The following is a 14,830-nucleotide window of genomic DNA, read 5'->3' as shown; positions in this document are numbered from 1 at the left end:
AACCGCCTAAATCTTCCATACCTTCCACACTTAGTAAAAGAAGACACAGGAGCCTTCGTCTGCAGGAGGAACCCAGATTTATTTCAATAGCCCGGGCTTTGGAACAGAGCAAGCTAGTCAGAGACAAAACCCAGGAGGCTGCTACTTCACTCTGTAGCTTACAAGCCTTTTATACATTTTTCATCCCAGTCTTTTGGCTGTTAGACCATTGTTTAATCAGGGCAGTGTTTACAGTTGATAACCAGATCCAGACGATGTTTGTAGTTAGTGACCTGGTCAAGGCTTGGTACACAGATCATTGTTCACTCGGCTTTGATCAAGGCCCAGTTTTTCAGGTCTTTGTTCAATTGCCTTGATCAAAGCCCGGTCCTTCAGTCATTGTTTAATCACCCTGATCAGGGCCCAACAGTCAGACCATTGTCTGGATAACCTGATCACGGTGTCAAGGATGTTTACCAGGCTGGGAGCAGGAGATGGAAAACAAGCTTATTTACACAGGGTGTGGGCGTCTCATGGCTTTCTGTTGAACTGCAAAGAACAGGGGGTTGGGTGTGTGACAATTCCTGGGCAGAAATGCAGGCTGCAAGATGGTTTTTGTCGGGTCAGTTTAGATTTTCCTCAGGCATCAGCAGAAATGACCAGGTGGGTCGTGTGGAAGTGTTTGACACGAGATGGCAATGAAAAAACAATGGAGTCCTGGTACAGATGATGCCAATCAGAAAAAACACTTTTCCTCAAGTGTTAGCAGCTTATGTATTGTGCACTAAGCTACTTTCTTATTGTTATTGGTCGCCTGACATTTAGACACAGAGCCCTGCAGTAAGTTCATTATCCTTATGAGCTTTCTAATATTGAATACAAACAAGAGAGGATCCAGAAAATGTAAATACCCCACTGTGAACCCTAATTCTAGGGCCACTTAACTTGCAGGATAACAAATGGCCCTTATACCACCCCCCCCTGGCCTTGTTCTGCCACAAAAGAGCTACTTACCCTCCTTTATAGGGCCCCCACCCTTGGAACTGACATCAGGGTCATTGATAAAACTTTTTGTACACACAATAAGGCCAAGACCATCCTTACCGCGAGCCGCGGGGTTGTCCTCCACAGCATGGCCTGTAAGTGGACACTGGGGCAGCCGTAGTTATTTTAGGCCCTACATATAAACGGGAAACTCCCCGTTTATTATACTCATGGGGTTGCTCTCACCCTGCATAGCGCCATGAACCCCCGACAGCTTGGCCCCTTACCACTAGCCATAGGGGATAACTTACCCTAGGAGCCAGTGCTCCAGCGCGACCCTTGACCATTCTAAGATGGCCGCCGGATAACAAGGGGGCTATAACGCAACCCTACAGAGAAGAGTACCCCGGGTCTATCACTCAAGAGGCGGCCCTCAATCTTCTTAATCCCTTTTTCCAAAACCCCCCTACACTAGGGCCCCTCACCATTCAAACATAGGGGACAACAAACCCTAGCAGCCAGCGCTCGAAAGGGCATTTTGACCATTTAAAGATGGCCGCCAGAATACAAGGTGGAATCACATGACCTTGCAGAATAGGCGACGCCACGTCCCTGACAGCGCGCCCGGTCTCCGGGATAAAACACACTGACCGCCGAGCTCCCTCATCTACTCGAGCTCGGCGGACATGGGTAGGTCTCCCCACGCGGACACTGGAGATTGGAGGTGAGTGGCTTAGCCTTGAGCCTTGAAGCAGGATAGAGGGAGCGCTATTACCATGCTCATACCAGTGTCTCTCTCCCCCGTCTCCCTTCCAGCTATACTTAATGGGCTCATCCCTGTTGTTCGACCCCGCCGATCCCTCATGTGGCAATTAATCCTTAACTACTAGGTAAGAAGGGGACATGCGCTGTATCCTTACAGCGCTAATAACAGTCACGGCATGAGTGAGTTATATGGATGTTTATCTATTTCTCTGGTTGGATTGTGTGTAACCATAGTAAGCCTTACCTGGTGCCCCCACCAACAGAATTGCTGATCAAATGTTAATTGATGGGAGTCTCACCGCTCCCAGTTTTTTGCTGCATTTTTAAATCCTTGTTTTTAACATCACTCCTTCACACCACAGTTTCATTCACATATACAGTGGTTTGTGTGCACTCAATAAAGCACTCTGCACGCTCCACGTATATAGGTATGCAGTAGTTGTGCACTCTAGTTCACAACAGCGCCAGCATGCCACCACCTTTCCAATGACCTGGCAATAATGTGACTTATGTTGGTTTTACGCAATTATGCTTTAACCTTTGTTTCCTTATATTTTTTTCTCTATGTATAGGCATAGGAATATCCACAGAGGTAACTTACACCACATACATGATACTAGCATGTTATTCCCGTTCCTCCCCCCTTCTTCACTTTTATTAAAGGTCCTGATGAATCGCGTGTAACTAGACACAGTGCGAGAAACATGTCGACCACCTTCACTTCTAGTCTCCTCTAGGATCACAAGCATTGACCTGTTGACACCTAGCGAGCTAGTCCCACCTTTTAACTGCAGCCAGGGGACCCCCAGAATAAAGTGAATTCCGGTACCCCTTGCTACATTTTAACCTCCTTAGCACATCACTATACCATCTCGCCCACACACCCCCACTTCATCAAAAGGCTGTCGGATAAAAAGATCTCCGCCAAAGCGCCCCTCTTTGAGGTGAGCCCGTCGGGGATTGCACCGCCTCCCCGACGAGGAGCATACGCCGATGATGAAGCATGACACCCTTCTGGGTGTGTGAGGCAAATCCATCCGACATAATGGATGCCCCAGGGTGTCACACGAACACCATTGGTCACGCCAGTTAAAACTCGTCTATCCCTCCATAGGAACAGTTCAGCAGCCCCCTCTTTGTTAACCCTAATTCTAAGGCACCTGGTGAGTCAAGTGACTGTGTCAAACCTTTCCTACACGTGTTCAGAAAGAGGATGTTAGAGTGGAGGGGTAAATCTCCTAATACTATTTTAAAGGTCCACATGTTGTATTTTGCAGGACTTATTAATGAACATTTTTCCAGACAGTTTTGAAGAGGCCTTCATAAAAATACCATGGTGTTGTTGCTGACCGGCTCTGGAGGCTTTGAGTGACCTCCTTCTTCCTTGTCCCTCTTTCTATCTTTTACTCGTTATTTTTTCTCACTTTTTTGTTACTTCCTTACTTTTTCCGTGCTTCGTGTCTATCTCACGCCCCTTCTCTGTCCCCCTCTCTCTCATTCCCAATTATCATAATTTCTCTCAGTGGCATAGCACAAAATTACCCCCCTCCCGCAGACTGTAATCAGGGGCCAGAGTCTCCCCTTTTTCACAGATATTCATTGACCTTGTGCTGAAGGGGCCTCCTTAATGGCTTGGGGGCCCTCCTTGGGCTGCATAGGCCTACCTATCCCCCTGATTTCTCTTCCCGTTTCACCTTTGCTGTTCTCCACTCCTTTTCCAGGTCTCAAAGCTCTTCTCTTAACTCTAATCTACATGAACTTCTGCCTGGTGCAGTACCCATTGTATTTGCTAATGTGGAGATTCATTAATCCATTAAATACAAGTCTGACCTTCATGTTACATGCAAAGCTCAGCAGCAACTCACTCCCGCAAGTACATTAACTGACCCCTCTCACTTGTTGGATACAGCAGGGGTTATAACGCCTTAACTAGTTTAAAATACATTCCGTTTGTGCCCAATTATGTAGGCCAGCTTTACTAACTTCTTCCTTGGGAGCAATTTATTCAGATACAGAGTCCATGAAATGAATACATATGTACACCACCTGTACACTTGCTTTAATTGATCCTGCCACTGTTCATGACACTACTGTAGGAAAGTGCCCCTTTTTGCATGGTTGCCCCCCACTTTTTGCCTGATGTTGGTGCTCTTTTGAATAAGTGTGCCCTGGGTTCCTGCCAGTCAGGTACCCAGGGCCTATGTTCTTTCCCCAAAACCGTACTGTTGCACACCCGATTGGCAACTCTCTGGCCACATATAAGTCCCTCGTAAAAGGTACTATAGGTACCAAGGGCTCTGTGACCAGGGAAGACCACTAAAGGCTGCAGCACATATTGTGCCACCCTTGAAGGCCCTGTACCCTGACACGCCCAAACTGCCTTTGCAAACTGAGTGTTTTGGTGTAGAGCAAAGTGAAGAGTCGTCAATGGCAACAATACCTGTGTGCCATCCCTACAACCCACTACCTACGGCATAGGTCAGCCCCAACCCTCTAGATGGGAGCACTATGCCACTGGTGAGGGTACATGTGCATGGGCCCTGTACTTCTACAGTGTCTAAGTCCATTCTTAGACATTGTAAGAGCTGTAAAGCCATAAAGAGTATATGGTCTCGGAGTTTGTCATTACGAACTCCACAGCACCATAATGGCTTTACTGGAAACTGAGAAGTTTGATATCAAACGTCTCAGCACATGAAACCGACACTTATGCTAGTGTGGGATTTAATGCAAAAAACACTCAGAGGGCATCTTAGAGATGCCCCTGAGAAACAACCAGACTCTAGTGACCTGGTTGACTGTCTCCTCGCCAGCTGCCATCCCCAGACATGTTTCCGGACCCCTGGGTCAAGAGACTCCCGCTCTCGGGGTCCTGAAACAAAGCACATCCTGAGCAGAGGAGCAAAGCCTCCTCCCCCAGGATGGGCAGCAGCCGCGGTCTGTGCAGATAACCGTGGTGGGGCAGTGGGGCCGGGTGGGTGGGTACTTCGAGGGACGATGCCAAGGGAAAAAGAAATAATTTCCCTTGATATCGTCGCTCGAAACCCCCCTACGCGGCCCCACAGCCCCATCACGGCTGATGGGCAGGGTCCACGAAGGGGAAGATTCAAAGGCGTGCCGTGTCGGTGAGCTGACCAAGCCATTTGCTGCTTCCATCACCTGCCCCAATAGTTTCTGACCCCCACTTTGGGCGGGAGAATCGGCCGGGAAACCAAGATAGGAGAGGTGTACCCACCTTCGCCAAACCACTCCTCAGGGTGGGGAGGCAAGGCAAAGCACAACTCTCAGTCCCCACCATCTTGAACATGGGGGTACCCAGCCAACCAGAGTGAGGCTTATGCCCTCTCCCACTGGAGGGTGGCAAAAGGGGGTGTACCCACTCCAAGGAAGGAACCCAACGGTCCCAGCCTGTACCTACCTGAAACACCCCTAAATGTAGTATTTAGGGGGACAACCGTAAACCTTGCTTCCTCAGACAAGAAGAAAAAAGAAGAACAACCTAAGAGCGGTGCTGATGGAAGAAGAGGAGGACACCCACTGACTTCGCCCCAGTCCTATTGTACTGACTTTGACTTGCTCCAGCAGAATACCAGTGTGTCTTGCAGCCCCCCAGGACCCAGAGCACCCGCCCCTGCCTTCCCTAACAGGACTTTGTCTACTGTGAGCACCTGATTTGCTCACCAACAGACTCTGGCTCAAGCCAAGTCCTCAAGTCTGCACCTGACGTCCATGTGCAGAGTTCGAATGGCCCAACACCCCAAAGAGGTCTCCCCAGTGATCCTAATCTGGGATCTGGTGATCCTTGATCTACCTCATGTCTCCCCACAACACCTGCAGCCCCTATCTGGAGCATCCCCCAACCACGACCCAAGACAGTAAGGAAAACCCAATGCCAAAAGACAGCCCTGCATCCGATGCCCCACAGCCTAGGGTGGCCCAACCAACGGTGTCCAAGCATCCCACGACATCCCAACTTACCTCTCCAATTGGGAGTCACCTCCAGAAGATCTTCGTGCCCAAGCCTGCAGTGCTTGTTTTGACCGTAGCTTCCCCAATGAAACCAACAGGGCTCCTGATGTCGATCCAGCACCCTACACCCACCCGCCCCTGTGCCGCTGTAGGTACACCTTGTGTGGTAACTTGGATCCCCCTTTGCCATGAACTAAACCCCATGAGCTATGCTCTCACATCTAAGTGACGTGACCATGAGCGGCCACCAGCCGGAGGCCACCTATCCCCTATTGGATAACATTGGGCCTCTGCACTCTGCACCGGGCCACCCTACTGCCACTGAGGGTGTTCTTGGAGTGCATCCTTGACCCTGGGGGAACCATGGTTCTAACCCCAGAAACTCAACTGCCACAACCAAGTACTTACCTGTAAGCCGATAACTTCATTTCCTCCCTTAGGATTGCATTGACTTCTTTTCTGTGAAAAAAGTTGTAAGTGTGGAGTTGGAAATTGTATGAGAATCTAAGAAACTGTGTGTTTACAAAAACTGACTGACTTACCTTTTATCTAGGAAGTTTCCCAGTGTGATATCTAGGCACATCACACTGAGTATAAAAAGTAATCAGAAAAGCGATCCATAAAGTATTCACAAAGTAGTTGCAAAGTAACTGAAAAGTAATTTTTACTGTTTCTGAACATTTGACCTACTTGTAACTGCATTCTACTGTATTCATCTGTATTATACCAGAAAAATACTATGTTACTTACCTGCACTAAGTATGGCTTGGTTCTAAAAATACAATTCAACAAAGAAATATTTTTATAGAAAACAATTGGTCAGAGTTCAGTCTTTGAGTGTGTGAAATAATTTCTTGCCTGAGTGAGTACAATAAATGCTTAACACTACCCTCTGATAAAGCCTTACTGCTCGCCCACACTTCCGCAAATAGAGAGTAAGGTAATATCTACTTTAACCTCTGTAAACCTTTGGGGATCCACCGGACTGTGTGCACACTATACCTAAACTTAGTACAGTATATACATAGCCAACTACCCTCTTTAACCCTTTGACCTCCATAACCTCACCCATTTCCTGTCCCTTCCCACTCCACCTCTTCCTCCCTAAACTCTGGGTGTCTAGAGTACATGTTTGTACGTTTCCAGTGCGCAGTCATTTGTTTCTGCGAGCTGTGTTCCTATCTATTTGTCATGGACACTGTGGGGCAGATTTATGTTAACTGGCGCATCCCCAGGGATGCGCCAGTTAACATGCGCCACAGTGCGCCACTGCTCTGCCACCCATGGTGCGCCGCATTTATGATGCGGCGCACCATGGGGCAAAAACGGCACAGATGCGTGACGCATCTGTGCCGTAAAGGTGGCGCATTGCTGGAGTTGCGTCGCAAGCGCGACGCAGCTCCAGCAAGGCTCGGGGGTGCCCATCTTAACAATGCTGCGTCAAGACCTACGCCTGCTTCAAGCAGGCGCAGGCTTTTGACGCAGCATTGGCCTGAAAGTGACTGAGTGAAATCTCATAGATTTCACTCAGCCACTTTTGCGAGGCGCACCTGCCCCGGAACGCCCCCCTGCGCCGGAACGCCCACAAGCGGCGCAGGGCTTTACAACGTGACGCATCTGCCTAGATGCGTCACGTTGTAAATCGTTCGTAGGGATGCGCCACGTTTACGCCGCCTTGCGTGACGCAACAGCGGCGTAAACGTGGCGCAAGGGCCTCATAAATCTGCCCCTGTATATATAGACCTAGCCAAATTCTATTATCCAGTATAATTATCATTGTCATTGTTAAAATAAACCAAGGGGACATAGCATACTGTGCTCATAAAGCTGCTTCTCTCCAACTGTGACTGGACAAAGACAGTCCTTTTGAAAAACATTTTAAGCACATAACTTTGTATAAGAATACAGAACACGTTGATTCACATCTGTTTGCACCCATGGTTTGAATTTCCTTTTTCTATTAGACAAGTGAACTCTCTGTACCAATATTTTAATGTTATTCATACGAAGTCTAAAAAGGCCTATGGTGAAACTAAGACAACATACAATCCCAGATAAAGAATTGATAAATATATAAAACTCGAAACTGAAAAGCATTTCAAACAAAGAAAGGCTTAGAAAAAAAGTATCCTACAGTGCAACTCATTTTATGCCTTTTTATCAGTAGCCTAACAAATAACACCTCCTCTACTTTAAATATTTAATGTTCAATCCTTGGATTTGTGCGTCTTACAAAAAGCAGTAGAGTGCTAGCTTTTCAGTTTACCAAACAGGAATTTTCATAAAACGGTATTCCACAGTCCAAGGGCATAGCCATTTCTCGAGGTGTTATTGCTAGATAACTTGTGCATGGCTTCAAACATTTGCTAATTATAAAATCCCTCAGCATGAATAATGTCATTAATCTGATTCTATAATTTATATAATGTTAAAATACATCTCATTTAAATTTTGTTTAATTTGGGATGCCTAGGAGCAGAGTGATGGACAGGTTGAGAAACAAGAGCTAATGGGTGAAGCTGAAGAACAAAAACTACAGAGGCAATAAATCACCGTTCAGGCCAAATTGTGTATTCCTGGGCTTATTTTGCGTTCATTTTATGGTAAATTACAGTTTCCTGAGACATTTCAAATTCAAGTGTGAGCAAAGTAATAATGAAAGGAATAAGATTTCTATTTAATTAGGAATGTACCTGCTGAATGTTACTTTCAAATAGGCCTATGTGAGATAGAGAATTGTGGGGTTTTCAATTTGGCTCCCTTTGAGGGATTTGTCAGTTTGTATTAAGTTATTTTGATGTTTTTGAATAAAAAAAGTAGAGACAATTTTACATAAGTGTCTATCATCGGATAAACATGTAAAATGTGTTATTGTTATATGCAAAATAAGTGAAACATTTCTTTTCGCATAGTTTTTCTGAAAAGACAAGCTTTTGTGGTATGAAAAGTTTAGTATTTCTTGCTATCCAGCCTGCAGAATAAACATTTGTGCATCCCCCTTATTCCCAAAAATTGTATGGGTTATTTCTTATAGGTGAAATGTAGTAGGAAGGTGTAGGAAAGTGGAATATTATGTGATTGTGAGACCTCACCCTGTAATAATGTTAGAATCTCTACCTCGTCAAGTCAGATTCTTTAACAAAAACAAATCCCATAGCTCAGCCCTGGGTAGCTGTGGCATAGAGAAGTCAGGCTTATTGAAAACATTTACACGTTTTAAGACAACAGGTACGTAAGAAACATGATGCAATAAAATAGAAATAGAGTTTAATTGTATCTTTAGTTAGACACCAAACCAGCAAAAATCTATTCAGGGGAACCAGAGATATCATTTTCAAAGGTAAGTAAAATAGTTTAACTTTAATTTGTTGCTGTTGGATGCAATAAATCATTGTAGGCAACAGGCTAAAACGTCTTTTTGAATCCTCTTGAACTAGTCACAATGGCTTGGGCCGGTCATCGATACCACTGAAATCCAGGGGGACAGTTTACCTGTCGTAGTCAGCAGTCATAGTCAGAGCACTTTGGGTCCTCAGTGTACTTTTTTCCTTTAACCGCATGCGCGCTGCGGCGATTTTCGCGCTACGCTGCTTTTTTCAAAAAGCCGCGTTAGATGACGAGCTCAGCTCATCATCAGCGTGCGAGCGGCGCAACTGATGACGACCTCAGCTCGTCATCAGCGCCGAAGGGGTTAAAGCGGTCCAACCAAGAAGTGGTTCTGGTGATGGGGATGAAGGATGCTGAAGGGATGCTATGAGTTTTCTGGGGCCACCTTGGGGTCCATGAACTTCAGGGGTCATCTCCGGCTACACTTCCAGAAGAGGAGTCCAGTGCAGGTCCAGTAGCCACTCATCAACTGGTCTCCCAGTTATAGCAGGATCACCAGTTGTTTACAGGTAAGGAAACCTTTTTTGGGCACCAGATTCCACTTAGCCTTTGGCTATGGATCCCATGGGCTTCGGGGCACCTCAGGAAGGTCTGAACTCAGTAGCCCCGCAGGCACTTCATCATCGAGTGATGGCCAGGCATTTCTGGCAGCTGGACTATCGACTGGGGCAGGTTCCTTAAGCTTTTGGTGACCCTGAAGCTTACCAGGAGACTGGCCACCTAGAACATGGAACCACTTCTTCCGTCCTGCCACAAGTGGGGCTCTTTCCCACAAGTGGGCTCAGCAGGTACAGGCCTCTCTGTGGGTCCGTTGGGTGCAGCAGGTGCAGTCCAGGCCTTGGATAACCCTCTCCTTGCGCAGTCCAGGGAGCATCAGGTCAGTCCTTGTACTATCTTTTTCCAGTCCAAAACTGATCTGAGGAATGTTGGTCTGGGGTGCCACTTTAATGCCATCTTCTCTTTTGTGAGAGGGGAGTCGCTAACTGTTGGGGTGGAAAAATCTTCTACATAGCAATAGACATGATCCCCTGCCCCGAATGCCAAACCGTATTAAAGTCTAGATCGATAATGCTAATTTTTGTTGTCAGAAGCAAACACAGATCCTGCATATGTGCCCTGACATAGGCCTGTCTCACGTACTGCCATCTTGTTGGACTGGGAGGGACACCCAAAGCACTTCCCTCATACTGGTGGAAGGCTTCCACCTTCACCTGAAGTTTAGTAGCACCAGCACGGCAGTGGCACCATACCTGTAGTAGAAGTGAACAGGTACTGTTCACTGTAGTGAGGCCTACAGGCTCACCGATTTTTAAAGTTTTTGTGCTGTGTGCTCAACTCTCCATTGGCATGCACCAGTTTGGTGTGAAGTGTTGCACAGAGCAGAAGTGGTGAATCTGCTCTGGCTATATGTGTGCATTGTGACCTTATAATACAGGGATAGTGCATTCTGAATAGTGCGGGGATAGTGGATGCATGTGCAAGGTGTATATGTGCCTACGAGTGGTACAACAACTGAAGGATGTAGAGCTGTGGAGTGTGTGCAGTATAAATGCATGTTGGGTGTATGTGTACCTGGGAGTTGTACAATACATGAAGGGTGTAGTGCTTGTATGTTAAATACATCATCTGAATGTAAGTGTGTCTGTGAGTGGTACAGTGCATGGAGGATACAGTACTCTGAAGTTCATGCATGCTGTATACATGCACTGGGTGCATGTGTGTCTGTGAATGGTAGAATACATGAAAAGCCCTGGGTTCCATTTTGGGAGGTCCAGGCCTGCATAGTGGAACATATAGTGGAGGTAGAGCAATACTTCCAGACAGATTTTTGTGTTGCTGCATTCCTCTAAGCTGTGTGGAACACAGACTGGGGAGGGAAGAGCCAGGCCTCCCCTGTACAATTCAAAGGGTGCTCACGAGGACAGGGCCTGGGCACATCTCAGGGTCTGATAGGAGAATCATTAGGAGTAGACTCAGGAGCCCTAGGCTAACATTTTGATGAACATATCACTGTGGGTGCCATCCAAGTGTGAACTCTGGTCACTCCCATGGCCTCTGTTGTGGGACTCCTGCTATGACAGACTGCTTTCAAGAGAAAGAGGGAGCAGAGGAGTGGAAACTTCAAAAGTAGCATAACCTCAACATAAAACATCAAAGACTCAGACCCCAAATTACATGTGATGTCTGTAAATGGACTATAAGAAGAGGCGTTTGAGACCACAAAAAAGGTAATCTGCCAAGCAGCTAGACGAGCTGTGTGACGAGGGGAAGCTCTGCCTGTGACCAGGACTGGGGGCCAATATATGCTAGTCTCTGTGCTAGGTGAGGGCACATCACCCAGGGCATCCAGGACCACCTGCCCTGGAGCCTGGAGCACTAGAGCATGCCCCTTACCAAAACCTGCGTCCACTGTGAGGAAGAGAAGAGCATTGGAGGGAGCGAGGACCAGTGGTGAGCCCTGTTGAGTGGATTCATTGTGCGAGGTGTGAGGAAATGGATGTTGCACTGATCAGGTCATTGTCTGTGAACAGGATAAATCGGCATCCCCCATATGCCAGAAGAAGGCCGGCATGAATTGAGCCTATGTGTTGCGCTGTGCCGATCAAGCTGGAGCCTGTGTGTAGTGTACAGTCACTGACTTTGTATGCCAAGAGGGTCCACCATGGAAAAGACTACTGTGAAGTAAAAGCCAAAGCCTTGTGAGGTACCGGGCAGCGATGCCATATGCCAGGAAGGGCCGCAGTGAAGGATTTCACCATATTGATCTGACGGGAGACCGTGTGTTGTGGGATGCAGTGAACCTGTATGCCAGAGGGGTCACTCCGAGCATCAACTACTGCGACCTGATCTGCCACGGCCTGCTGGAGAAGCGAGGTCGCCGTGGGAGCACCTGTGCTCCATCACCCAAGCGAGGGCCCCAAGACAGTATCGTCAAAACCAACACCCCACTGGGAGAGGAACCGGACACATACCCAGCGAGAGGAGCCATAGATAGCCGCAGAGAGTCTCCGGTCACTATGAAAACACAACCGTGAGTGAGAGACTCTGCACCCACTGAGTGTAGCTACCTGGGCCACGTGTAACTAACTTATCTGAACTCAGCAGCAGCTCCTGCAAGCACCCAGGGATGGAGTTCACTCATGAACTACAGCCTCTTCATGCCTGCTGGTGCAGGTAAGAGTGAATTTGGGCCTTTTGACTCCGGGGGACTTGCTGCTAGTAGTGCTGCGGCGCTGGAACATTGTTGACTTTAACTAAGAGTCAAAAGTAGACTCTTGAGAGCCAGGCTTCTAGCGGGGCATACCCTGGATGCTAGATTAACTAACCATTTCTTGGAGGTAGGACATTTGCCCACTGACCTGCACTGGACAGTATTAGATCAACCATTGATTCCACCTCAGATAACAGACATAAGTGCCTTTCTGCTCAGATGCGAGCAGAAATGGGTATTCAGGCTCAAATCTGATAAAATAGGGTTAAATGAAGCAATTCCCTGGATGTCGCTTTAAGACAACATCTCGCAACTGTGATATGTATATTTATCAGTTGTGTGTATAACAAACCGGTCCCCGAGACGTTGTCAATAAAGCTAGTAGATTCAAGACCCGACTAAAGGGGTGTAGCTGAGAAAGACGCAAGATCTGTTAATCATGATCTCTTTTGATGCACATTCCTTTCTTAGCCAATGCCAAAATTTGGTTCTTGAGACGCTACCAATAAAGTTAATAGATTCAAGACCCTATTGAAGGGATTTAATGGGCTATATCCGAGAAAGACGTGAGTTTCTTCAATCAATGTCGTCTCTTGAGATGTACTTTTGCTCATAACTAAATCACCGAAATCCTTCATAGTTTAAGTATTAGAGTCAGTAAAGACACATTGACTGAAGGGATCGTACTACATTACCCATCTACCCGAATGCGGGACGCGTAGATGACGTCACACGCACGAGCGACACCTTCACTGGGAAGAATATAACGGCCGCGAGTGCACCGCGTCGGTACCTTGTAGTGTGTTATCTAGGAAACCTGAATCGATATTCCTATTTTATGCCCTTGCCCGGCTATATTCAATAATATCCATACAACGGCATAATAATCATATCCATAATTCAGTCATAGCACATGCTGTCACATTAAGCAAGGCTACTTCACCGGCTCCCTAGTAAAGCACACCGAGTTCTCTAAACAAAACCAAGCCTCCAGCAACCTGGGAAATCCCCCTTGCTATTGTTTTGATTTCGTCCTAGAACTTCTGTAAAGCACTGTAAGAACGGCCAGTTCTTAGTGACATCTTTATTGACGTCTTATGTCCAACCTTACGTCAAACCCAGGCACCTTTCAGGTATAAATATACCAACGTTGCCTTAAGCAAACACACGGTGGTAATTCTGGAGCAGAGCAGCTATCTACTTCCGAAAGCCCAGCTGATGCGAGAGCCCACGGACGCTGCCCCTCCTCCTTGACGCGCTGAGAAAGACGCTGTCGTTTCTCCTGCCGAGAAATACAGCTCCGGCGTTTCCAGCCTACCCTTGCGGGTTGCTGGGATATCGAGTCCTGGGAGAGAGATACCAGACCTCCTGCTTTCTATTACCCAGGTACGGAACTGACTAAACCCTTACAGAGAATTCTTGAGTCAGATTCTTGGCAAAACAAACTTAACTTAAACTGCTACTTACTTACTCCTTCCCATGTATTAAGCTTAGGTCAGGTACACCGGGGTAGGCGTATTTAGAAGCACCGGTTGAGTACGATTAGTCAATGTATATATGTATGTATATATTTTATCTATTTTAAAGTATCATATGGCTAAGAAACCATATCAATGCTTTTACAGTATTATTTTATACTCCTCCTTTTACTGTACGCACTTTACTTTACCATGAGTATTACAATCGTGGCAATTCATTTCTCTTGTATGAGGAAGAAGACTGCTCAATAAATAACACCTTTTATTGAAAATGCCCGTCTCTCTTTTTTCTGCATTCTGGTGAAACTAAGTACGCACATCTTGACTGAGTGAAATAGCTGTCTTTTGTTTTCACACGACTCTAGAGATACACTCTTATTCAGGGAGAGCAAAGTTGTCATGTTTTATGGTAGTCAGAAGCTAATCCCTTCTTGTCTATCCAGGGAGATTAAACTCCTCCTCGTTTATTCAAGAAAGTTTCTAGTGACCTCTGAGCTAGCTGGCAAACCTTAAGTCTAATATAGTCAGTAGAGACCTTGATAACCTCAGTCCTACGTCTACACTGCTGAATATATTATTCCAATGCGCAGAGCATATTGGGAATATAGGAACTACACTACATGACGCCCAACGTTTGGTAAGGCGATAAATCTAACGCAAGACGTTAGAGTAACTCAGTCGTGCTTTTTCACACAGACCCTTTTTCCCGTAAATACTCCAAAAGACGTCTGGAGTGGGTAAAAGGTTAAAAATCCGCCGGAACTTAGTAGGAAGAGATTTCTATGTATAGTTTTTGGTTTAGTCAACGTTGAAGGATACAGTGTTCCAAAAATATTGTGCACCTAATTTTTGTTTTCTTGAAACTTGATCTGCAACAAAAACCTTTCTGTCAGTAAAAATGTCAGAAAGTGAAGAAGAGAGGGAGGCAGCTAGAATAGCAGCTCGACTCCTAGCGGATGACACTAGTCTCCTGCAGACCGAGCCGAATGCTATACTCATTCCGGTCAACATAAGAAAAGCTATAACTCTTAAACTTATAGAGAATGGACTAACATCG

Source organism: Lissotriton helveticus, chromosome 2_1 (assembly GCF_964261635.1).
Source record: "Lissotriton helveticus chromosome 2_1, aLisHel1.1, whole genome shotgun sequence".
Classification (NCBI taxonomy): Eukaryota; Metazoa; Chordata; class Amphibia; order Caudata; family Salamandridae; genus Lissotriton; species Lissotriton helveticus.
The sequence above is the reverse complement of the archived record's forward strand: the minus strand, read 5'-3'. Positions refer to the sequence as shown.